At 51.9% G+C, this 27,003-nt stretch overlaps 1 protein-coding gene and 1 non-coding gene across 7 annotated transcripts in view; both read right to left on the bottom strand.

Moving 5' to 3' along the window:
• The window catches only part of LOC147729852 (TATA-binding protein-associated factor 2N-like), a 601,338-nt gene that overhangs the window by 280,092 nt on the left and 294,243 nt on the right, over positions 1 to 27,003 (bottom strand). The gene's annotated exons all lie outside the window — the stretch shown is intronic.
• Positions 4,141 to 4,247, bottom strand: LOC147729854 (U6 spliceosomal RNA). The gene has a single exon (XR_015308850.1). It is a non-coding gene; the product is annotated as a U6 spliceosomal RNA (small nuclear RNA).

The raw sequence follows: 27,003 nt of genomic DNA on the forward strand, positions 1-27,003 counted from the left end.
TGCGCAGATGAGCTGCGACCACCGCCATCACTTTTGTGAACACCCGTGGGGTGCTGGTAAGGCCAAAGGGGAGCACGGTAAACTGAAAGTGCTTGTGGCCTACCGTGAACCGCAGGTAACGCCGGTGGGCCGGCAGGACGGGGATATGAAAATAAGCGTCCTGCAAGTCCAACACTACCATCCAGTCTCCTGGGTCCAGGGCAGCTAGGACCTGAGCTAGTGTCAGCATCTTGAACTTCTCCTGCCGGACCCTCTGGCACAGGAGTGCCGGAGTCTGATAAGACTGGCACTCCTGTGCCAGAGTGTCCTCAGACCCCTCTCAATCCCCCTCACCATCCATCTCCTGAGACACAGGACCAAAGGATGGGGTCGGGTCATAGAAGTAGAAATCTCCCATCGGCGTCGAGAACGGCGCCGGACCCGAATCGCGGGAGGGATCGGGGACGGTGCCGCCCAGAGGCGGCGCCGGGGCGACACCCTCGGGGCCGGCGCCGGCGAGATCATGAGGTTGACCGGCGACGACCCGGATCCGAAGTCACAGGCGGCGTCGGGACCGAAGCACCCGACGGCGTCTGGGCCGAAGCACCCGACCCGCTGGGACCCCCAGTCGGGGCCGCTGGGCCTGAAGGCGCCGCGGAGCCAGACGGAGGAGTGAGCGACCTCATGGCCGTGAGGAAGGCATCTCCTCCGGTGTTGACGTTCTGCCCAGGGACCGACGGGTATGAAGCAGGCTGAGACGCCCGCGGCTCCGGCAGGGGCCGCGAGGGCGGTGTCGCCCGAACCCCCGGCCACGTCACGCGAGCTTCAGGGGGAGTCGGAAGAGCGGTGACGTCTCTTCGACTTGTTGTGCTTACCTGAGGACTTCGAGCCCGAAGACGACTCCCGGAGCTATGGTGGCTGTAACCCCGCGACCGGTCCCTCGACCTCCTCGCAGACCGGGACCTCGAGCAGCGCGGGGCCGACTTCCGGAGCTCGAGTCGCTTGCGGCACCGCTCCCGCCTAGCTTTAGACGTCAGGGCTCGACAGTCGGAGCAGGGAGGGATCGGGGCCTTGTCGTCGTGGTCAAGGCCCAAGCAATGAAGACACCGGCGCAATGAAGACACCGGCGGTGGGGGTCGGTAACCGACATCAGTCGGTCGTAGTCGGCGCAGGGTTTAGACCCCGGCATCCCTACCGGCATCCCTACCGGCACCGTCTGAGTCATTAGACTTCGAAAAGGATCAAAAATGATCGAAAAAGTTCAGTCAAAAATTGACTAAGGGGTACCACTTTTTCCTGATCTGCGCTTGCTGGAGTAGAAAAAAGAACTGACGTCAGCGCGCGAGCGTACTCCGGCGACGTCATCCCGGCGCCTACGACGCCGACGACGGACGCGGAGCCGCAGACGACGCCTACTGACGCGCAGGGGTACTGCTACGCAAAAGTTTCCGGATCCAGTCTGACGCCTGGGGATATTCTAAGGTAAGGAATCTAATACTAACCTGTTTCTTTCAGATTCAGTAGTTATACACATTGAGCACCACTAGTGATTTACATGGTGCTTGGTCCTCCTGTTGCTATAGAAAAGTTGCTGATGATGATACAGTGAGCCAGTTGGCGAGAAATAGTCAACCAGCTCATGTTGGTCACTTACGTAAGGAACTTTCTTTACATTTTTTACAATTGTTATAGGGTATCTGGCGTATGTTCAGAAAGAGTTACATGGTACCTAGGCACCGGTCCTGAAAACAATCACACCTGGACATATGGTCCGACTCTCAGTTTTCGCTGGAGCTTGACCTAACCTTATTCATGGGTAATGTGCCCAGTGACTCAGTTGGAAATACTGGAGGCCAGTTGCTTCAGAAACATAGAATTTTGGTTTACACTGTTTGAAAGAATTTTTTGATACCACCCTAAAATGGATGTCTTAGGACTTTGCATTCTCCCACCGTTCACTCTTGGAAAGATAGGCGAGCCATTGCTGGGACGAAGTCTGGGTTAAGGGACATAGGAGTATTAGGTGAGGGGAACGTAATGAGCTCCTTCTTGCATACCAGCTGGTCTCAAATCTCAAGGACCGTTATTTTTGAATTGCCAAGATAGGAGTCCATTGGTCCATGTTTAAGCGCAATGCAGGCCAGATCACAGAGTGCTTAGTACGCTATAGCTCGATTCACATGGATCCATCTCTCTTCACTTATTCCTCACTATGAATTCAAAGATGTAGCTTAAGTGTGTCACACAGCAATAACCCACCAGATTTGGACATGCTAGACCCACCCTCCCCCTAGGGGCCATCAAGAGTATGGCCTAGTTGCAAGACTTCTTACCCACTAAAACACATGCAATTTTTTTTTTTTTAAAGTGAAAGTATTTCTCTGGAACAGGATAGGCATTGAAAGAGATTTAAACAGATACAAGAGCCTAGGGAGATTGCACTGCCTTGCTTCAGGCAATATATATAGAGAGGGCGCTAGCGCCTGAGGTCCTTTAGGACTTCTCTACAGAGCTCGTGCCAGTTAGCTTTGCTCCAGGCATCCAGCTGTTTAGCAGTGCTAAGGTCTGGATATCTAATGCAGTGGCAGGCCAAGTGAAAGGGAGCAAAGTTTTGAAGCCTGGACATCGCCGAGGCCAGGGACATGATCTTCAAAATGTGTTATTTGTGCTTGTTGACCTTAAAACCAAAGACCAACTTGAAGCGATCGAGTAGGTCTACAACCTTGGGGAGGTACTTGGATAGGTTGGTCAATGTAAGGAGCAGGGCATCAGCATAAGGATAGGCCTATAAGATTCTCCCCCAAAAGCAATAGCCAACAGTGTGCGGAAGGTCTTACTCTGTATAGTAAAGGCCATTATGCAGCCTTATGTGTGTTAAAGAGGCTTCTGTTGCAATAACAAAATATTCTCTTTGAATGCGTTCTGCTGCTTTTTGGCACTAGGAGTTTGTGGCATCTATTGAATCTAACCCTTAAAAAATATTTATGTTTTTGTCCAGGACTAGGTCCCCTGACCTATTCACCACCTCTAGGAATCCGATAATGCCCCGGTTACTTACCGGTAATCTTCATTACTCCGAGTATAGTCTTCCTCGCCACATGAGTTACATAGTGAGCTTTAGCTCCACAACAGAACCCTCCAAAGCAAAAAGAAACCACCTCCCACCCCCTCCCAACATGGCCGACCAGTCCCACCTGACCTCTATAAGAGGCGGGCCGGCCCAACCAATCAGCCTGATCTACCAAGCAAACAATGAAGCCGATAGCCAGACAGGGAGGGGGGGAGGGAACTCATGTGGCGAGGAAGACTATACTCGGAGTAATGAAGATTACCGGTAAGTAACCGGGGCATTACCTCCTCGTTAGTCTTCCTCGCCCCCTGAGTTACATAGTGAGCCAATACCCAAGCCAACAAGGCTTCATTGACCACCATAACAACAACACCACACGGTGAAGCAGAGAAACCAACCCAAGGTTGAAGTATAACAACTGAAAAGAAAACAGGGATCACAGGAAACCTGAAATCAAGACCTCCAGGAAAAGAAGGCCAACCAGGAGTCGCAGCTCCAGCACTCAGAATGGCCCCAGCGAAGTCCCCCCGGGACTGCTAGAGACCCACGTACCAGGCGGGGGACGACCACGCCGAAGCCAGATAAAACTCCACAGAGGAGACACCCAAGAAGGGGGCCCAGGGAACAGAGCCACACCTCGCGGACCGACCCTGGGCCCCCGCCGGAACCACCGAACCCAGCGAAGCGTAGGGAAGGATGCCAGCCTGTGTAAGCCAGCGAACCAAGGTGGAACGAGGGCTAGTGGCCCGAACGAACCGGGTCAAAAGACACAACACAGGTCATCCCACCTGGAAAGGAAAGACGTACGGCCAAGAGAAGCCAAAACAGCACGCCGAACAACCAGCATGGACAAGGGAGGAACCCCGTCGGCCGGGAAAAGCGGTAAAGACACCACCCGAGTCCGAGGCCCCAGGGAAGGAACCCCGGGAAGGACACGGGGGACATGCCGGCGGAACAACCCCGTCCGGCAAAAACCCACACGAAGGGCGGGGAGCGGAGGAACGACCCCCGCACGCCCATCCGCCCAGCAGCCACCGAGGGCCGGGGCCCAAAAGGGCGGACCCCGAAGAGCTCGTAGAACGAGAGAGAAAACTCATGTGGAACGCCTCACGAATTTGCGAGTCACCCTTGCGCAGGGGCCCTGCAAATCTCCTCTGTAACGTTCCAAAATTAGTATATGTGCAGCCGAAGCGAGCACCCAAGGGGGAGACCGGCAGAGCGCCCGTGGGCGAAGGATAAATAACATCGGAGCCAAGCGAGCCACCATGGAAACCAGGCCGTCGAACACCGGACTGTGGAAGGCCCGCAAGGCCGCCCACCGGGCCCACAGGGAAGAAGGGGCCACGTTCCAGGAACACCCCTCCGACCGGAAACCCAAGACCCGCAAGGGGACCACGGAGGCGGGGACAGCACCAAGCCGACCGCGTCAACGCGAGAAGGGCGCCCAGCGCCGGGCACCGGCAGAGCACGTGGAAGACCTGCGGGAACCCAGTAGCAAAGCCACAACCCCGAGCAAGCAGCGTCCACCGTACAAGAACCGGGCCTGCCGAAGGAGGCAGGCCAGCCGACAAGAGCCGGCTCAACACCGATGCCGAGAGCGGGGGACCCAACCACGGTATGGGAAGATCCGGGATCGGCCAGGAGGCCCGAACCGTCAGCTCGCCATAGGAGAGGGTACCCGGGGCGGCGGACCCCGCCGGGAACTAAAAACAGGAACGCACCACGACAAGCGTGGCAACCCCGCGCGGGTGCCAGGCACCTCACCACTGCAACGTTCCAAAATAAGTCCATGCGCTGCCGAGCCGAGCACCCATGAGCACCCCGGCCCTGCCCAAGCGAATCCTGCCGAGGACCCGCGAACTCAGAGGGCACGGGGGAGACGCGTACATCAGACCGAAAGGCCACACGAAAGACAGGCAATAAGGACCCGGAAGGAGGAGTAGAACCCGGGCCGGAGGGCCGAGCCCCCCTCCGTGAACAGAGACCTCGGAGGCAGACCGAGCCGAGGCCCCAGGCGTCGAAACACCACCGGGGCAGGGCGAGACCAGGCAACGAAGGCCAGATCCGACTCCGTCGGACCCCGGGGGAAGACAGCCCGAAGGGCCAGGACCGGTGACACCCCCACCAGGGCGCCCAACCCGACCACGACCCGGGGACCTAAGCACCGGCAAATGGAACGCCACACGAAAACGTGCAGGGGCCAAGCCAGTCAACTCCTCCAATTTTAGTAAATGTGCTGCTGAAGCGAGCACAGCAAAAAGACGGCCGGCCAGGAGGACATTCAGCAACCCTTGAAGCACGAGGTGCTGAGCGGCCGCAGGAGAACCCAACGACCTCCAAACGACCCGGCGCCAAAGGACGCCCCCCCCCTGAAAGAACCAGAGGGAAGTACCGGGACCAGGCCCACGCCCCCCCGAAGGAGGACCAGCCCGAGACGAGGACCGAAGGGACCACCATACACAGGCCAGGAAGCCGACGGATGAGAGACACCGCCAGATGTGAAGCCACACCCATGGGGGGGGGACAAAAACGAGGCCGTGAGGAAGCACACGGCCAGACAGGGAACCCCAAGACCCACACCCGGCGACTAAGATCCACCAGGCGGGCCAGGAGCACAGCTCCCCCCCCCGTTCGGGCCAGAAGGCTAGCCCAACGGAAGCACCTGCAACCGAGAGCGGGGACCCCCACGCGCAGGCCGGCCCCACAGGCCAATCCATGGTCCCAGAAAAACCAACAGGTGAGACAAGGGAAGGAGCGGGGACCCCAACCCGTCGAGACGGTGGGCACAAAACGGAAATCCAGTGATTGCAAAGCGCTCAGCTACCCGAAGGCCTTCCTGCACTGGGTGCCTTTGGGAAGATCAAGCAAGCCATTGCCCAGAGTCAAATGGTGCAGGGCTAACCTGCCTCCGGTGCCGGGGATTGAATCACTTCCCCCGCGGCAAATCCGCAAGACCGGACAGCAAGCCCGAAGAGCCCAAGAACCGGGACAGCCACGTCCCAGGACGGTATGCCACGGAGGCAACCGCCCCCCCCCCCAGGGGACCCCCTGGAGTGAGAGGGCCGAAAGTCAGTCACTAAGGGTGAGACAGGGAGCGGCCGAACCAGCACGGGACCGGTACCGCCGAAACTCGGGCCCGGACCCGCCGAAGGACCCCACCCATGCAAGGGCGGGACGTCCTCACCTGAACTGCGCAGGGGCCAAGCCGAACTACACAGAAGCGGAACATGATGCGAAAATCGCGCACAACCCCCCCCGCAAGGGCACAAGGCGTAAGCACGAAAGCCGCTGTTTCATAACAAAACAGAAGTACTAGTAAGGTGCCCATTCACCCCTACGGGAATCTTGGCGCCGAATAACAGACGTCAGTTGTTACCCAACGCAATGGAAATAATCTCACTGACCACAGATGGCTGAAAGGCCGAGTGGGCCCGCCGGTATCTGAACCTGCGACCACGAGGTCAACACCAGCCCCTGCAGTAGACGCATCAATCCACTGAGTCACTAGCCCCGGTAGTCCCAACCCGGCCAACTCCCTGAGGCCCAAGGAGGAGGCCAGGCTACCAAAGCCCTGTGGGGCCGACGCGGAGAGACCGAAAAAACCAGCCATGCCCAGAGGCAATAACCGATCCCTGGGATATCGAGTCCACGACCCGCCGAGGCGGGGAATCGAACCCCGCCTCTGCACCAGGGTCTGATTCGCTTCTCCACAGCCGCAGAACGGGACAACACGAGTGGAACACTCGCGACCGGCTCAACCAGACGGCCCAGGGCGAGTCCCCCAGGGCGCCAGAATAGGGAACACGGACAAAAGGGAACTGTCCCCATGCCTATAAGCACAGGCACTCTGTGAATGAGGCAACCTCACAGGCCCTATGGTTGCACGAAGAAGGAATAAAACACTACCCCTTCACCTCGTGTTGTATGACAACAGCCCGGCCTTACAGGGCACCAAAAAACCGTTAGAAAGTTCCACGTGGGATACCTCCACAGCATAGGCAGGATTCGATCCCTGGCCTGTGAGGACCGTCCGTTCTATTATCAGCACCACACGAAGTGTACCGAAGGCACAAGTCCCATTGAGCTAATAACAGCCGAAACGCGGAGCCCTTTACAATGAAATGGTTCCCCGGACCTCCGAGAAGGAGACAGACGCGCTGCCAACCCGACGAAGGAAAACGCACCTGGAGGCACTTATAGCTTAACAGTACACGCAATTACTAGCCCAATTACTCTGGGCCCGCCCCCGAGAGGTGGGAGGCGCCCGGAACCAATCATAGCGCGGCAAACCGCCGCGGCCCGTAGGGCAGCCACATCCATGAAGGGAGGCAGAGGGGAGACCCGGCCGCGACCAGCGTCCCAGGCCCGCAGGAGGGGAGCACCCGGTCCGGATCGCAGAGCCCCCGAGGACCCGCCGAGAAAAAGGTAGGACCGAGTCCGCCCCCCCGAAGCGCAGATCCGCAAGGCTCCAGCACGTTGTCATGTTACATCAGTGCTTACCTTGCAACAGAGTTTTTCGGTGCTCAGCACAGGGCCCTGAATCAGCAACACCGGCGCATACCATGAGCACCAGCGACGGAAGCAGTCATTTGCAGACAGATATTCCTTCGTGTACCTGAGGGAATCCCAGGCCAGAAGCCGTGCGGCCTCACAACAATCAGCGCGCCCACCGGACACAACAGAATGCCGAGCCAGAGACGCCGAGACTCGAACCCGGCTCTCCAGCACCGAATTCGACAGCTTTGACCATTATGTCAAATCCTCTCCCCCCAATAATAAAATAGAAATACGAGACACACATCGGACTCGAACCTGGGTCATGTTTAAGCGCCAAACCGTCCATGACCCCAACTCGGGGAGCAGTCGAATCATACACGCAGGCAGTGCCACAGCGCTAACTGCTGCCTGAGGGAGTAAAACCTTGCGCAACACACCCCCGTAACCAAGGCACATGCATGTAGTCAGAGCGCAATTCCATGCGGTAACTACACAGTGGAGTCAGGAACACGAGAAACACCCCTGCTTGAGGGGAGTGACAAACACCAGCATGACCACATACAGGAGAATGCGCAGGACCCAAAAGCCCATTCAATGGCTCGGGCCCCTCAGTAACGACCGGGGAAGACACGGGAATGTACAGCCACTCCACACCCCCGGCCGCCCCCCCCCCCCCCCTGTAGACCCATGGCACGCTACAGCAGCACCTAACCGGCCCCACAGGACCGGGGGAAGGAATTTTTAGGCATAAGGCACCAGAGACCGCTAGAGCAGGTCCACACCCTAAAACCCCAGGGCCAGCTCACGCCGGCCCATCTTACCTGAAGAGTGCTCTGGAGAGAATCGTGCAGAACAAAAAAAACAGGCTGATTGGTTGGGCCGGCCTGCCTCTTATAGAGGTCAGGTGGGACTGGTCGGCCATGTTGGGAGGGGGTGGGAGGTGGTTTCTTTTTGCTTTGGAGGGTTCTGTTGTGGAGCTAAAGCTCACTATGTAACTCAGGGGGCGAGGAAGACTAACGAGGAGGTAATAACTATTTACTTGTGCATGCAAGAGTGAATGAGTGTGTAATAGGAAGTGGGGGGAAGAAAGGCAGGCGACCTCGCAGCTAGAATCTACAGAAAGCAGCATGAATGGATTGATGCAGCCAAGGAAGTTGGAATTTAATACCACCATTCTTTCGAAAGTAAATTTAGGTCACGCACATGTATTTAGTGATCCATTTAGATTTGCAGAAATATTTAAATCAAAAAACCAACAGCTTTCATGTAAATTCAGAAATTTAAATTTGAGGACTTGTTTTGTAGTGTAAAATTAAGCATACCGTGGAAAATTAAGTACTGCATGATGCCTACTGACTACATTAGAAATACAAAGCAAATGGGCATGTGCATCATTTACCTCTTACTTACCTTTGATGACCTGGCCCAGTCCTCACTTATACTGGTCTCAGAGACAGAACATTAACATTACTTTCACCTTACTTTAGTAAACAATTACAGGGCATACCATAACAAGCCACACTATAAAACGACGGGTCATACCAGCCATACCATACTATACAAAGCCAGGCCATACCATACTATACAAAGCCAGGCCATACAATAACATACCATACCATAACATTTCATACCATACAACGGCAGGTCGTACCATAGCATAGTACAGAATGGCAGGCCATATTATACCATACCTTACAATGACAGGTCCTATCATACAATGCCAGGCCATATCTTACCATAGTATACAATTGAAGGCCATGCCATACCATACCATACCGTACTGTGACAGAATATATCATAATACATTATACTATGCATACTATACCATATCATTCTATACCACGTCATACCATACTGTAATATGACAGAACATATCATACTATGCTATAGAATGACAGGCCATATTATCCCATCTCATACCATACTATACAATGACAGGTCATGTTAAAGCATATGATACCAGACAACACAATGAAAGGCCATACCAAACTACAAAATGACAGGCTACACCATACTATACAATGACAGGCCATATCATCTCAAACAATACCACACTCACTATACAATGACAGGCCACACAATACCCTACCATACTATTCAATGAAATGAAATATCATTACTGTTACAGGACATACTATACCATATCATACAATTTCAGGTCATACCATAATAAGCAATAACAGGCATACCATACCATACCATGCTATGCAATGACAGACCTTACCATACCATGAAACAGAACTAAAAAATAAAATATTGGCAAAGCCAATGTTTGTTAATACTTTCCAGTGAGCGGCCATGCTCTTCGTTTCTATATAGAGCCAAAGGAAAGCAAAGCAATAACAATAGTGCTCAAGAGTTACTCCTGTTCTCTCCACACTATCTTCTCAAGTCAAATCTTTAAAAGGGTTGCAACAAATCTATATAAATCGATTGCTCTCCCTAGGGGTAAAAAATGATTTTATACATCAGCTTTAAACACTCATGTGGTAGCCAACAAGTGAGAAAGTAGTCTGGTCAATGTGCAGATAGCTGTAAAAATAAATGGGAGACCTTACTGAGCATTACCTAGACATTTTGTGCTTGATTGGCGAAGCGAAGAGACGATTGTGGCTCTGTTAGGAAAGATCTTTTTCCAGCTAAGTATGATGGCTCTTATTCATCTTTAGAAAAAGTCAGATTGTGGTTTGCAGATAATTATGAAAAGACAGTACAAAAGCAGCCCTGGAAAGCATATAGAACCGTCTGTTCGTGTATTAAGTAACCTCAGCCTACACAATGATATCTAACGATTATGAATAGTAGATAAACAATGCGGCTGACCAAGGTTAAGCACTTTAAAATCCTAGTAACAAATATAAGTCCAAAGTTTGCGCAAGACACATCCGGAGCTCGCCGCACTGATTCTCCACTGCGACACAGATACAAAGATTTGCAAAAAAGAGACGGTGCACCAAAAGATAAAGTAAAAGAAGGCTTCGTATTTATCCAAAACTCCTTTATTCTTTTCAATCCTTAAAATCTCAGCCAACGCGTTTCGTTCACTTGGAACTTCGTCAGGGCTTGTTCGGAGATTATAAATCCGGATAGGAGTATAGAGATGGAGAGGAATGATATTGGCCTCGTTCTCCAATTGTCAATCTCAATGCGGAGTTTGTAGCAGGCTAGAAATAAACAGCTCATAGGTGCTAGTCCAGATTAGAGCGAGAGATAGCCAGTATGCCAGTGATATTTAAAGTGTATTTTATGGGCGTCCTTCATTTGAGCGTCACAATAGGTAAACAGGAATAACTGCAGTCTATCCTTTAGGAAGGATCTACCATCAAGGCCCAAGGAAGGTAATAATAGAAAGGAATCGCCGACCAGTGTAGCAGTCGCACGTCCTGTATGTGGCGCTTAGAACTGTGTATATTCGGTCTTCAAAGACCCCTCTCTCTGGAGTTGTTTCCTCTATATCCTCCTCTGTAGAAACCTCTAGAGGGAAAGAATTGATTGTTGCCTTTGTAAGAGGAAGCATTTAGGTCTGAGGATGTAGTTTTGGACCATGCTTTGTAAAATGAGTGGAGAGAGGAGCCTCTATTGGATGGGGACTGGAGTGTTCCCATAGAAGTGTCCTTTTTGACTTTTTCTAAAGATCGGTCAACTACAGGGCCAAACAGGTGTTCCTTATCAAAGGGGGTGTTCAAAATGGACAATTGAACCTCAGGCTTAACCCCCAAGATCCTAAGCCATGCATGCCTTCTAAGGAGAAAGCTGGTATTCATTTTCCTAGCTGCAGTGTCGGCTGCGTTTAAAGAACATCTTATTGAGGAGTTGGAGAAGAGTTTACCCTCTTCAACTAACTGCTGTGCCTTATTTTTGTGTTCCTCCGGGAGATAGTGGAGTAGTTGCCCCATCTCATCCCTGTAGGCCCTGTGTGGTTGTGATTCACCAGTGGTTAGTGGCTCAAACAGCTACTCGTTTTCCAGAGGCATCTGTAAGAATGGATTCTTTGTCTGGGAGAGGTGCAACCCCAAAGCTTTACGAGTTAGCTCTTTTGCAAGCACTGGACACTACTAGGGAGTCAAGAGGAAATTGTCCCTTAATCTTTAGGAAGGAATTGAATACCTGGCTGTTTGTCTCAATATTATCTGATAATGTAGATCGCACCATTTCTACTTACATCAGCGCCAAAATGCCACGGCATTCGAGCGCTATATAAACTCATATCCTATCCTATCCTATCCAATCATATCCTAATAAACACAGGATCTGATGGTGAGCGTTTATATTGTTCATCTACCCTTGGAATTAAAATACGTGCTCGGACAGGATCTTTAAAGATATCTTCAGCATGCCTCATAATGCCTTTAAGCATAGGCAGTGTTTGACTTGACCTGTATGTGGACTCAAGTGTTTCAAATAAAAAGTCCTCTTCTAATGTTTCTTTATGTAATGGCACCCTATGATACTCTGCCACTCTAGCATTAAGCTGTTGATAAGCCATATTATCATCTGTTGGTTATGGCTTTGCTGGGTAAAGGTCTGGCTCATTGTCTACTGGAGGGTCAATGATGTGATCATTCCATGGGTCTGCAGGCAAATGATTATCATCATCACCATGATCTACATCTGGCTCTGTATGTGGAGCCCCCTGAGGTATTATGTGTAAGGGATCTTCAATTATTAACTTTGGAAAACATGATGGAGAGGGTTGTGGGGCAGGATAAACAGGGCTAGCAGCCACGTCCTTCAGTAGTGCCCATCTGCGTTGCCACGGGGGCGGCTGGCGGTTCCTGCACCGTGCTGGTTCTGGCGGTACCGATATTTTGGGACAGATCGCTGGAAATCCACCCTGCTGCTGCGCCGTCCCCTGACCCGCGTGGAGTGCTGTGCTGCGGCCTGTGGGCGGCAGAACGGCGTGCCTTGAGCTGGCGCCGGCTAGCGTTGCCCTGCACGACCCGGGCTGGCGGTGATTGCTGGGCCTGGGCAGGATTGGGGCCCTGCTGTGAGCGGTGCCCGGGCCCGGACGGAGTCCGGAGTGAGCCGGCCGTGCAGCGTTGGAGGCGGTGGGTGCTACCGGAGGTGAGGAGCGGAGGGGCGGCTCCCTGGAGGCTAGGCGGTCAGTCCACAACTCGGCGGACGTGTGACACAGTGAATTGGAGTTGGCGGCGGGGGGCAACGGAGAGCGGTGGGCAGCCGAGACTGGTGGCAAGCGAGGCCCCCCCCCTGCGGAGTGTCTGAAAGGCGAGCATAGAGGTGAGGCGGAATTGAGGGATAGCTGTCTTGGGGGTCGGTCCGCGGTTCGGCGGACGTGGTGGGGCCCCGCGCGGGGTCCCTCAGTAAAAGACTGCAAGGGTGCTGACGGGCGAGCCCCCCCCCTGCGGTGACCGCCTGCGAGCGGAATTTGGCGGCCTTTGAGGACCGGTGTGGAGCAGTGCAGGCCTGCCGATCGGAGGGCTGCGTACTGAAGTTCTGGTGAGGCACAGCCTACTTCCCCCCTGCGGCCTGGAAGAGGGCCTGAGAACTGGTGGCAGCGCGGGGCCCCCGGCGAGTGCTGGCGAGATCGGCCATTGAAGCGGGGGTAGCGGTGACCCTCCTTGCGGGGCGTGATTGTGGCTGGCTGGGCCTGGTGCTGGAAGGTGGCAGGCTCGGGCACAGTGTTTCGGCCCTGGGTTCGGCGGGAAAGGAGCGTGCCGGATGGAGTGAGCCTTGCTGGGGCTCGTCCCCACTCCTGCTAGAGTAGTGCTGCCGAGTTGGTGGGAGACCTCATATCGACCCGCATTTCGGCGGGCAGCGCCTTGGGGCCTTGGTGCTAGTATGTCCTTTTGGTAGTTGCTCCACGGTTGGTGGAGATATCACGAGCAATCTGGGACTTACAGGCCTGGCTGAAGCAGTGCGGTAGAGCAGCGAGGCGCGGCCCGCAGAGTGGCCCAGAGCAGAACAAACGAGCAGAGGGGCGGTGAGAGGCCCTTGGACTGTTGACGGGGACCTATCTCTGCGGCGGCCTGTGAGTGGGATGTGGGCCCGAAGTGACGCTATTATGGCCACCAACAGGGGCAAGTAAGACAAGTCACCTAAGGACCCACTACTGAAGCCGGGGAGTCGGGTCTCCTCGCAGGAGGACGCCCAGACTGCACAACCGGAAGATGCAGAGGCGCCGGCAACCAAAGCCTTCATGCTGGAGCTTTTCGCCGCCATAAAGGAGGACATTCTGGAGGTTCGCTCTCAACTCTCCTCTGACTTGCGCGAAATGAGGCGGGACGTCGATGCTACTGGAGAGAGGGTGGCGACCCCCTAGGAGCATGATGTGGGCAGAGCCGACTATCTCCCATCAGCTCCAGCAAGACGTTATTCGGCTGACGGAGCAGAACTTGGACCTGCAGGCGCACACCAAGGATCTGGAAAACCGCTTACGGAGGAACAACATCAGGATCCTGGTGGTCCCCTGGAAGGGGGAGGGGGAGAGCCTCCGGGAGTATGTGACGGCGTTGTATAGACAGATCCTGGACGAGGGGGAGGACATAGATCTGCAGCTGGACAGGGTGCACAGAGTTCGCCTGCCGAGAAATGCCAAAGCCCTGCCGCCGGACATCCTAGTCTGTGTTCATGACTTTCAGATTAAGGAACGGATACTGCGCAAGGCCCGGGGGAACCCTCACTTCAGTCCAGTTTTGTGGGCATCAGCCTGCCCTTTTTAAAGACCTGGCGACCTCCACCCTCATCAAGCGCCGCAGTTTCCAGCCAATCACCACATATCTGCGGGAGCAAGGCATCCCCTATTCCTGGGGTCATCCATTTCGCATCATCATTAAATTCAAGGGGAAACTTTTGCAGCTTCGCTCTCTGGATGCAGCATTTGCGGCGCTGGGCTTGGAGAAATCGGACCCCGCAACTGGCGCGGCCGGGTCGCCGGCTCGACGACGCAGGCGCTCCGATGAATGGCAGACGGTGGGGAGATCGCCCCCAAGGGGGAAGCCTGATCCTTCTACAAGCCTCATGGAAAGAGAGGCCGCCGTCTCCTCCGTGGCATTGGTGACTGACAGTGAAGGGGCTTCATGACTACAGTTTGCTTGGCCAGGGATGAATGGTAGGGTGGTGCTGGGAGGGGTCTCCGGGAGTTGAGACTGTGATATTCGATCTTCCTTGTTCCTAGTGGCAGGTGGTGCCCCGCATCAGGATTGGGTAAGGTGCTGGATGGCGCTGCGTTCCCCTTCACGGATGATTTGCTTGATGAACTTTAGTCATTTTCCAGTTTGCTTCTCACCTGCTTTGAGATTGTGTTCTGCTGCGAGGTGGGTGGGGCGGGGGTTTGGGGGGGTGGGGGGGCGGTTGTTTTTGGGGGTCTGCATCAGTGCTCAGAGGGGTTAGGGCTAGGTGGGGGAGGTTGGGTGCCTCTGAGATGTCCTGCAAGGGTCCAGTTACGGACACCCTGTCCAATGCTTTTATCCCTCACTGGAGAGTAAGGGCAAAGATTTGAAGATTGTAAGCTTGAATGTTCCTGGTCTCAATAACCCTGTTAAGCGCGCAGCCATACCATCGCTGTTGGAGAGGTAGAAGGGGATGTGTGTCTCCTACAAGAGACTCACCTCCTCTCACAAAGATACTAAGAGGATGAAGGACAGACGTTTCCCAATGCAGTTGTGGTCTTCAGGACCGGCGAAAAAGCAGGGGGTATCCATCCTGTTTAGTGCTAGGGCCCATTGCAAGATCCTCTCCCAAGTAGTTGATATTAAGGGGCGCTTCCTTGCGGTTAGGGTCCAATGGGGGTCCACGCACTTCACAGTGGGCTCCCTGTATTCCTCCAAATGAACGGCAAGAGCCCTTTTTGAAGTCGGCGCTTGAGGAGGTGCTAGCTTCCCCGGATGTGCATGTGCTAGTGGGGGGAGGGGGCATGTGCTAGTGGGGGGGGGGCAGAATGTAGTAATGGATCCTGTGCTAGATAGATCTGCTGCGAGTTCACATCAGGCTGGGGCAATATCCCAGGGAGGGAAACAGTGGTTGCAAGATGGAAGGCTGCAGGACGTTTGGCGCACTCAACATCCCCTAGAGCGCGACTTCATCTATTACTCAGCAGCTCATAAAACTTATGCGTGCCTTGATCACTTCCTTGCTACAACGCCTCTAATGCCCCATGTGTCTGCAGCAGATATTTCCCCACGCTCCTTGTCTGACCATGCCCTTATTTCTGTACAGCTTGCATGTACTGGTCAGAGGCCACCGTCGTCCGGTTGGCATCTTCGGGACTCCCTTCAACTCAGAGTCGGTAGTCACTCGCATGCGGGCCACGATTACTCAGTACTTTGAGGATAATGACAGGGATAGTATGTCACTGGGGTCCGTATGGGAAGCTCTCAAGTATGTGGCCCGGGGGGACTTTATTGCGGTGTCTGCGTCCTTTGCCCGGATTCGTAGGGAAAAGCGCAAGGAGTTATAGAGGGAGGTGGGAGCTCTGGAGGTGGCCCATAAAAGGACAGGGGCGCCACGCGTATGGAGGGAAACGAAAAGGCGCATGCTCAAGCAACTCGATTTGGACAGAACGGAGTATGCCCTCTTGCGCCTGCGCCACAAGTTTTACCTTAGCGGGGACAAGGGGGGATGGATGTTGGCACACAGGTTGAGGGCTCGAGCGCAGCTGTCCGCCGTTCAGGCCATTAGGGATGCGAGTGCGGTAGAGCAAACCAGCGATTCCCTTATTCCAGATTCTTTTCGACGGTTTTACCACTCCCTGTACTGCCGGGAGCCTGCAGACCCTGCGCGGGTGGAGGCGTATCTGGCGTCCTGTGGTGTAACGCCCCTCTTTCAGACCTGGGCAGCAGCGCTCGACGCTGCCATACGCATCGAGGAAGTTATCTCTGCGATTGCGCGATTAAAGCTGGCTAAATCCCTGGGGCCAGACGGCTTCTCAGCCTTCTTTTATAAGACGTTCTGTGTGGAATTAGCACCCTTCCTAGCTCGCCTCTTTAATTCCTTCTTGGAGTCAGGAGAGGTGACCCCCTCCATGTCGGAGGCGTCCATCTCGGTTATTCCTAAGGCGGGGAAGGACCCCAAGGAGTGCGGGACGTACCGTCCAATCTCACTCCTCAATATCGACGCCTAGCATTTCGCGAGCGTGCTGGCTGCCCGCCTTAGCCCACTAATGGATGGCATCATACAGCCGGATCAAGTGGAGTTTATTCCGACGCGGCAGGGAGGGGAAAACACTAAGAGACTTCTGCACCTCAAACTCTGTACACCGATCGCGCATGCAGGCCCTCTTTTTATCAATCGACGTGGAGAAGGCCTTCGACTGTGTCGACTGGATGTATGTGTTTGAGGTTCTGAAAGCGTTTGGCATGGGGCCCAACTTCCTGCGATGGGTACGCTGACTATATGCGGCACCGAAGACAGCGGTCCGGGTGAACGCCTGCAGGTCCACTCCTTTTCCCATCTCTCGCGAGACAAGACAGGGTTGTCCCCTGTCACCGTTGCTTTTCGCGCTCTACATGGAGCCCTTTGCCCCGAGAGTGCGGTCCAATGGAGGCATTGAAGCGGTTCGGTTTGGCGCAGACATACACAACATAAGCCTCGCCGGCGTGATTCTCTCGCTCACGAGCCCTCACACTTCCTTGAGACACCTATCAACAGAACTACGCGAGCTCAGTGCTGTTGCAGGTTTCAAAGTTAACTTCTCTAAGTCGCAGATCCTTAATGTGTCGATCCCTGCTGCTGACGTGCCTGACCTACAAAAGGACTTTGCCTTTCAGTGGGTTCACTCTGACATCCTGTACCTTGGGATTTGCCTTGCCCCCTCTATAGGGCAGACAATTTCTCTTAACTATAAGCTCTTAGTCGATCAAACAACTAAACCGCTCTCGGACTGGTCCTGTCTCCAGCTCGCTTGGTTTGGTAGGCTGGCGGCAGTCAAAATGACCTTTTTCAGCTGTTACCTCTGAGCCCTTCACCGGGTACCATTCAGAAGCTGCAGGGGCTGATTACCAAGTTTCTATGGAATCAGAAACGTCCACGGCTTGCCTCCTCGTTGATCACGGCCCCCAACGGACACGGGGGACTGGGCTTTTCCTCCTTACTAGCGTATTACCAGGCCTGTCTGCTCTTCATTCTCGAACTGAACAGGCCATATTCTAGTAAGCACTGGAATTTAATGGACCAAATGGTAGCGGGCTGCAATATTTGGCGCAAGTTATGGCTCCCTCGAAAACAGAGCGTGGGGCTTGTACTCGTCCCCGGTGACGTCGCCAACCATGAAGGTGTGGGATCAATTGGCGAGGCGAAAGGGCTGGACCACCTTCCCATCGCCGATGACGCCTATTGTTGATAACCCAGACTTCCCGCTTGGTTGCGCATTCCCGATCTTTCGGCGCTGGAGGGAGAAAGGTTGTAAGAGAGTGGGTCACCTCTTTGACCTCGGCGGTCTAATCTCGTTTTCTCCGCTCCGCCGGAACCACTTTTCCCTCTCCGAGTCTGATGCCTTCCCTTATTCACAGGTGGCGCATTGGGTCACTCAACCCCAGAACATCGCGGCTATGTCCCGCCCGCTGACAGCCGTAGAACGCTGGGTGGTCTGCAAAAAGGATGACCGCAAACTTATATCTGACTTGTACACCATGATCATTGCGCGCCCTAAAGCTCCGCGTAGTAAAGCACAGGTTCACTGTGAGACGGAGCTGGGGCGCCCGTTATCGCACAAGGAGTGGGAGAGGGTGTTCTACCGTGCACACCACACCGCTGCCAAAGAGCAGGTGCTGAATCGGGTGAAAAGGCGGTGGTATACTTGTACTATACCCCAGCGCGTATTAAGTCCTGGAACCCCAGACACTCAGGCTTGTGTTGGCAGGGATGTGTTGCTCCGGGTACCTTGACACACCTGCTCTGGCACTGTCCGAAACTGGAGCGATATTGGAAGGTGGTCCTTGATGATCTAGATGACGCATTTCACATCACATTCCCTAGGGCTCCTGAACATGTGCTGCTAGGGCTCCCTCATGGAAAGGCATTTCCCTTGCGCTCTATGAGGGGTAAGCAGATCGCTCTGGCCTTGTTAGTGGCGCGCGTAGTTATCCTTGCGCAATGGCGTTCCACTGAGGCTCTGGACCCGAGGGACTGGATTCGACGGCCGTGGCATCTACTGGTGATGGAAAGGTTCTCTTTGTGCATGGATGGCAGGGGTGAGGATTATTCGGAGCTGTGGGAGCCATTCATTCATCTCCGCTCCAGAGATCTGCGCGAAGTAACATGTTCGAAATATCTGCAGATCTTGCAACTGATCCCAGTGGCACCTCAGGGTGCAGGCCAATAATTTCGGAGGTTCTGGGAGGTGGAGGGGGCGGGTGCGACTTAGCGAGTGCAAGGGGGTGGACGAGACGGAAGCGGAGGAGAGTGGTGGGAGGGGGGTGGGGTGAGGGAGGGCTGGGATGGGGGGGCTGGGATGGTGGGAGGGGGCTTTGTTTTGTTTTGTTTGTTGTTCCTGTTCTATTCCTAATTACAGTACCATGCTTAAAGTGCTGGCTGTTCCCCCTGGCAATGCATACGCTCACACCGGGTCGCCCTCCGGGTGTAGACCCATAGACTGTGTTTCATGCTATTGGATCGTGCCCTGCCAGACGGTGGATGTAGGCAGCTGAGCTGTGTTAAGTGATGCCATACTGCTTAATAAAAATGATTGATACTAAAGATGTCTAAAATTGGTTCTGGAAACACTGACCTTAGATTTGGACGTCGAAATCGACCTCTTTGGTATTGGACTGTTTCAGCTCTGAAGCGTATTTCTGTTTCGAAGTGAGGGTTTTGGATTTGAACACCATTTGTCATTTGAGCCTGATGATTTTGGGCCCAAAGGTAATTTTGGCCGACTAGGTCCTGAGCCCGAAGGCTTGACGGTTTGTTTTGGTGCTGAGCCGAGAGGCAGAGCATCGGAAACATTGTCTCTGTACCGACCTTAGCCAGAAGGCAGAGATGGTGCCTTTTAAGTTTTGTAACATGATTTAGGGGGCAAGGGGTCTTCGGTACTCATGGCACCCTGCCCTTGAGGCTCATCTTTGGATTCCAGATCGATCTCAGAATCAGACTCTAAAACGGAAAGGCCCTCTTTTTCTGCAGCGGACGCTTCGAGCCCTTCTTGGTTGGATTCTTCCCTGAAGGAATCGGAGTGTGTGGATGCTTTGGCGTCGAATCTCTCGTCGTCGAGCCAGACGATTGCATAGAGTCTTCTTGAACCGAAACGACTTACAAACATCGCAGACTTCCTTCTTGTCCTCCGGAGAGAGGCATAAGTTACAAACTTGATGTAGGTCGGAGCGAGGATAGTTGGCGAGGGCAGACTTGGAATGGAGTATGTTTCATCGGCAGAAGGCTGAACCGATGCGATTAGACCCGACAGCCGCCCACGAGGTTTTCTATTGAAAATGGAGAGTTTGTCGAGCGATATGCTACGCGGAAAACACAAAAACATGTACGGAAATAATGCCGTCGAGGGTAGAGTGGATTGCGTACTGACGGGAACCTGAAGAATGGTTTTCGAACCGGAGCACAGCAATACACGTCCGAACCCGATGGCGGAAGAAAACAACCTAACAGTGGAGTCGATGCCCATGCGCACTATCACAGCAAGGAGGAGCCCTCTTACCTTGTGACTGGAAAGACTTCTTCGAACAAAAACAACTTGCAAACATCTGGACACAACACTACATGGCAGGAGTATGCAAAGCATGTGTATCTACAGCACACATGCCTCGAACATATAGTTGCGCTTGGAATCTCCTTGGGAGCTCGAAATGCCCCAAGGATGTTGAATTTTCAATCCCTGCACCCAAGACTTTAATTTCCTGTTTTAAGCGGCTTGAAGTTGTGTTTACTGTAACTGCACAGTTTTGCTGTTTGGCACAAAATAAGCAGTCAGCTAAAATTTACCAAAACAAAATTCTATTGTCTAAAGAAACGCTCTGGCAAAAATATTCAAACTAATCTAATCTCATCCTCCCCTCTCTATTTCTCTAATAAGTCCAACAACTTTTTGTTTTGCTCCATTTTCTGTTTTTCTACCCTCTTTCTCTCTTTTTTGTATGTCCATGTTACACTGACTAAATGTACACCTCAGTTTTCTCCATATTAAGTTTAAGGCTGCTTGTCGCCTTCCACTCCACAACATGCTTGAGACATGCGTTAAGGGGGAGGTTGAGGTCTTGTCTGTTTGATGTATGAGGGAGATAATAACCAGAGTGACATCAGAATATGGTGTAGCAAAGAAACCATGGCAGGTTAGGATTTCTGCCAATGAGATGACAGGCAGATGGAACAGTGTTGAGCTCAGTGAGGACCACTACGGTACCCTACAGTTATGGGAGTACGCGTTTCACAGAGTCACATTTTGTCAAAGGAATGCAACCATGGAAGAGTGGGCATGTAAGAAATCTATGCAGCAGTATTTCCTTGATCATGGACACCAACATATGTGGAGTGTTAAGAAAAAAGTTGAACTCGAAAGCAGCCATATCTAGGATGGAATGTAAAACTGCAATATTGTCAACTGGCTAGATCAACGATGAACAGCTTGGTGGTGATCTGAGTAGAAGAGGTGAATAATGAATCCCAATCTGAAAGATGATGATCATTCCTGGACAGAGTTAGTGTATGACACCGCCTTTTCTTTTCTGGGCATGTACTAGAATTGATAGACCTAATTCGTAACCTAGGTATATCTGGCCACGGCAATTCCAAGTCTTATGGAACATTTACTTGAAGAGAACTAGCAGATCAAGAAGGTAACAATGATGGAAGTTCTAGAGATTGAAGAGTGGTTTGAAGAGGATCCCCTTAAGGAATAATCAGTTACGGCAGAGAAATAATCAGAGGCAGCATCGCAGTAAGCTGAAACAAGGTCTACTGCTGCCAAGACAGTTAAACTTATTGTACCAATAGCGAAGATCTCAGAGTCTGTTGATTGATGTAATATTGATCTGGGTATCAGTCATGTATGCGATAACTATCTGTGTGGTTAAAGTTACAGTGATAAATGCCTCGATGTTGATTGAGGTCTTGACAAGAGGATCTTGACAATGAGCACCTGGAATAGCTCAATGATGAATAAATCACCATCAAATCCATTTCAGCCCCCTTCCATGATTCGGATTTGAATGATGTTTGTCTCTCAGGGACCATAAGGACTACTTAACCATTTTCGATGGCAGTCATACATGTCTTTGTCGCCGGGCTGATTGACAAGCCTGAAAAGGACTTCTATATAACTACATCCCCTTAGATCTTCCTCTTCTGTCGTGTCTTGAAAGAGGGGTAAGACTGCAGTACAAGGAATATCTTCTTTGGCTTCTCTGTGGAACTTCTTTTGTTCTTCCTTGAGCTTCAGATCCTCCTGCTTCGTTCGAGGCAGATACTTGCCCTGTCTTTGAGAGTTAATTTGGGCAGGTTTTAGAGAATGCACACTCTTTAGTAAATGCTAAACATATCCTGAGCTAACAAACATTAAAGAGTATATATCAACAAATGACGAGTCGTGTGTCTCTTCTCTTCTTCTTTTATTTTCCAGTGATCCCTCTTAATGTAATCTAGCCGTTGCCAACACGTGTTTCATCTTTGGTAGTTGTATACCACAGACTTCTTCAGGGCCAGAGCAATGTAATATAAGTATATCAGTCAAATTGCCCAACATACAATAGAATCACAGTATTTACCACATGAACTCAGATGAGCGTGTTGACGTTATATCAATAAGCACAAGCCAACAACCAGTCAATTTGACAAGTTTTCAGAACCCAAGAGTTTAACACAAAAGAGCTAAATGAGGTTAGGTAGCAGATTATAACACAGTTTGTGAACCATAATGTGCCCAATGAGAAGTATATAGAAATAAGTGTGAAACACCAAAATCCATGTGAGTCCTGCCTAAACAAAACAATCACCACAGTGCAAAGGTTCCATGAATATAAAGAGAAAGTGACCTACCCTTGTGACAAAAACAAATCACAAGCCAAGAAAAATAGTGGAGAACCCCTAGGAATGAATTAAATATCTCTCACCTAAGATTAGGCTCTCAGTTCTTATTCCTATAACACAGCTAATAATAAGCTGGAAATGTGATCCTAATAACCTGCATAAATCAACAATAGAGCAGTATTAAAGGATTATAATGACCAAACCACTGAGTCCAATAATATCACATCTACTGTTGGAATCAGAACTCACTCCAAAACTTGTGTTTCCCAGCTCCATGTAACCGCAAATCAAAACGATACTCCCAAGTGTAAGGAGAGACCATGTGTTCTACCTAAATGGAAGTAAAATAGAGGAAACAAAAAAAATGAAGAGAATCATTTCTCCAACACAAACGCCACTCTGTATTATGATTAACCCTTTCTATTAAAAAAAAAACCAATGACTATCTATAGGTGCTATCATTTTATTCATAAGGTCTTAAATTATTGCATGTGTATAGCACCAACATGCAAAGCAATGAGTCTTAAAAGCATCCCAACATGAATCTCAAAACCAAAACTCGTGTTCTAACCGCAAGCCACGTGTGCCAAGCCCACCAGTCATTCTCTTAGTTTAAGGGATACGATCTGTTAAGTAGCCATAATTTGAACCCAAATTTAAACATCTATCTAATGATAAGGTTCACGTTCGACCAAACTCAATTTATTTAATCAGCACAGTTTAAGCAAAAAAGCTAGAATATCTCTAAGGTTATCCGGTCAGGAAGTGCCAGAATTAACCTAAACAATAAGTACGGTAAGTTTGCATAACAGCCTAAGGGCGACTCTGTTAAAAAAAACAATGTCCCATCGATCGCGCATATTCTTAAAGGCTACACAGACATTTATCTAGAGAATATACCTCTAACTGACAGCTAAAATGCGCTCAAAATACGGCAATGAAGACTCACCAAAGTTGGAGTAACGTCTTATTCAGAGAAGGATAACTGGCGTTTAGCACCCGCGCCATTTGGTAAAGCGTTAAAATACCCGAATCCCGACTATAAACACAAACGACTGACTTTGCGCAAGGATTCAGTAAAGTATTTCGTGATCTGCACTTAGAGGCGCCATCTTATGTAAACCAATAAAATGGAAGGCGGCAACCCCCATCGGGGAATGGCGTCGTTAGTGGCAGCCAAAGGGCCGACCTGGAGCCGGGTCACTTCCGGGTTGCGTGACCCGGAAGTGAACGTCGCGTCAGGACCAATGGGAACAAAGGACGAGGTACGCCCCGGAAGTGTTAGTAGGGCGCGAGGCTTAAAAGCCCGCGACCAGCCTAGAGGCCCCCTCTTTGTCCGCTGATCATCCAGGAGTCGGACGTCTCCAAGAGAAGACATCGTGGGAGCATCGCGTTGGAGTATACAGCGAGAGTTACCCCGACTCGTGGTTTAGGTTAGCGGGCCTTGCAGTGTGTGCTAGATTTCCTTGCAGCCTTTTACAGCTTTTGTACTTAGTTTCTGGATTTAAATGTTGTTGGCGGGGGGGGGGGGGTTTGCAGCGGTAAATCCTCGTGTCCGGGGGGGAGGGCGAGCGCTGGTGCTCGATCATTCGATTTCCTGGGGCCCGGGCGGTGGGCCTAAAAAGCCGTTGCGTCTCTCGATAAGTTTTTTAACGTTGTTTTCTTTAAGTGCAGGATGCCGTCGAAGAAGGTACCGAAGGGTAAACAGCCCGCAGCCAAGAAGGAGGAATTCCTTGCCTTTACGGAGCTGCTGGAGTTCACAAGAGAGAAGGGCATGGATTGGGTACTTAAGAATATGAGAGACGGGGCTAAAGCAGATGCGAACTCTCAGGAGGAGAGGGGGAGAGGCAAAAGAACGAAGCAGACCCCAGAAAAGCTTAGAAGCTCGGCAAGAGGCAAGCGGTCTAGGCCAACGGATTCACGACCAGTATCACCAGGTGAGGAGGAGGCGCCAGAGGCAATTGATTCGAACTCAGGCGCAGAAAACGACACAGATGACGCCGATGGGCAGTATGAGGCAACTAGGCCTACGCTGATAGGAGGGTTCCCCGTCACTTCTGTGGGGGGGTCCGGTCCGCAAGGTATGTTACCGCCAGTAGTGGCACAGCCGGGTAGCGGAGTGTCGCAAGTTTGGGTTCAGCCCGGGGGGGTCGCTCAGTTACCAGGGATGCAATTATATGGGTCACATGGTCAGGCGATAGGTAGCAGCCCGGTGAGCTCAATGTTTCCTGCTTACTCAGCTCACGGGTCCCCCTTAGCGATGACCGCTTTCTCTAATCTAGGGTGTCCAAGTCAGGGCTCAAGGGCGAATGCAGTGGGTGAGGTTCCGGGTCCCTCTAATGGCCAGATGCAGGGAGGGTTTGGGGGGCAACCAGCTGGTTCCCCATTATTAGCTTTCAGCCCTCTAATGTTTGGTTCTTCCTCGATGACCTTATCGCCATCCGCGGGGATAACTTGGCATGTGCCAGCAGATATGAAGGACAGGATACTCAGAGGCGAATACATAGAAGTGTTTGACCTTATCAACGCGGGGGTGGCGGCCGGAAAGCCCAAAGCCGGAAAGGAGGGAGATTACAATCAGAAGAAATCATGGGTAGAATGGGCCATGAAGAATTGGATCACGGGATTCGCAATATATGCCGCTGTTATGCTTGAAAAATATCCTGTTTTAGGCCCACAAATGATGAGTTATATATCATTGATACATGGAGCGGCAACGGAGTTTCCAGGCCAGGGGTGGCTGAAATACGATAAAATGTTCAGGCAGATGAAGGCAGTTCACCCGGGTATAGCATGGGACCAACGGGAGATTAATTTGTGGCATACAGTCTTTTATTCCACCCCTTCAACGCCTACCCCAGTGCCCTCAACTCAGGGCCAGTCCTTTCGGACTGACAAAGGGATCGGTGAGAAAAAACAGGCCTGCTGGCAGTTTAATAGAAATGAGTGTACCAGGGGGGTCTCGTGTAAATTCAAACACTGCTGTTCCTACTGCGGGGGTACCTCTCATCCCGAGATTAGGTGTTTTAAGAAAACCAGTAACCCCAAGGAACAAACCAGCCACAGTGCCCCAAAAGGAAAGCCAGCTAAGACCCCCGACAAAACTACCAACTCCAATTAAACGGCATGTCCTGACACACCTCCTCAGTAAATACGATAATCTTGGGGAGGCTCAATTCCTACTGCAGGGTTTTACAATTGGCTTTCGCATCCCGTCTTCAGCCCCACCTTCCAATGTCCCACCTCGCAATCAGAGCTCAGTGTTGCGAAATATGGAGGCAGCTCGAGAAAAGATCATGAAGGAGGTAGCGTTGGGGCGGGTTGGGGGTCCTTTCACAGAACCACCTACCCATAATCTGGTTTGCTCCCCTTTGGGTCTAGTTCCGAAAAAGGAGGAGGGTAAATTCCGTCTGATCCATAATCTGTCGAGTCCCCCAGGGCTTTCAGTCAACGATAAGTTAGATCCGGATCTGTGCTCAGTGAAGTATACCAAATTTGACACGGCTATTGAGAAATTGCAGGCATTAAGGGAGGGAGCTCTAATGGCTAATGCCGATATTGAATCAGCCTTTAGATTACTGCCCGTGCACCCGGACGACACCAGGTTCTTGGGCTTCACATTCGACGGTAACTATTTTCTGGATTTGTGCATGCCTATGGGGTGTTCTATTGCCTGTGCAGTTTTCGAGACTTTCGCAAGGTTCCTAGAATGGGCGGTTGAGCAGTTTCTGACCTCGGACAACTCACATGCTGTAGTCCACTACCTGGACGATTTTCTGTTCATGGGTCCCGAGGGTTCCCAGTCGTGCAGGAAGGCCCTGCTGGGCTTCCAGCGATTGGCTGAGGCGCTCGGAGTACCTTTGGCGGCGGAAAAAACCGAAGGCCCGACCACGTGTTTGACCTTCCTGGGCATAGAAATCGATACGACAGCAGGAGTGTGCAGGCTGCCAAAAGTCAAGGTCGATGCCTTTAGGGCCGCTATTGATGGCTGCCTGGGGGCAAGGAAGGTAACCTTACATCAGCTACAAGTTCTTCTGGGTCAACTAAACTTTGCTCTGCGGGTCATTCCTATGGGCAGGGCCTTCTCCAGGAGTATAGCGAGGGCGATGTCTGGACTGCGGGCCAAACACCACAGAGTGAGGCTCTCAGCCACAGTTAGAGAGGATCTTATGATTTGGAAAAGTTTTTTGAGGGACTTCAATGGCACGGTATTGTGGCGAGCAGCCTGTTCTTCTAATAAGGATCTTGAGCTGTTCACCGACGCTGCAGGTAGTATCGGTTTCGGAGCTATATTCGGTCAAAAATGGTGTATGCAGTGCTGGCCAGATGACTGGATCAAGCGAGGCCTGACTACTAACATTTCCTTCCTTGAACTTTTCCCCATAGTGGTGGCTTTGCACTTGTGGGGAGATCTGCTGGCAAACAAGAGTATAGTATTCTGGTCAGACAATATGTCCGTTGTCATGGTGATTAATAGCCAGAGGGCCACCTGTGCTTGGGTACTCAGGTTGTTGAAGGAATTGGTTTTG

The sequence above is a fragment of the Lissotriton vulgaris genome, chromosome 2_1 (genome assembly GCF_964263255.1).
Source record: "Lissotriton vulgaris chromosome 2_1, aLisVul1.2, whole genome shotgun sequence".
In the NCBI taxonomy this organism is placed as follows: Eukaryota; Metazoa; Chordata; class Amphibia; order Caudata; family Salamandridae; genus Lissotriton; species Lissotriton vulgaris.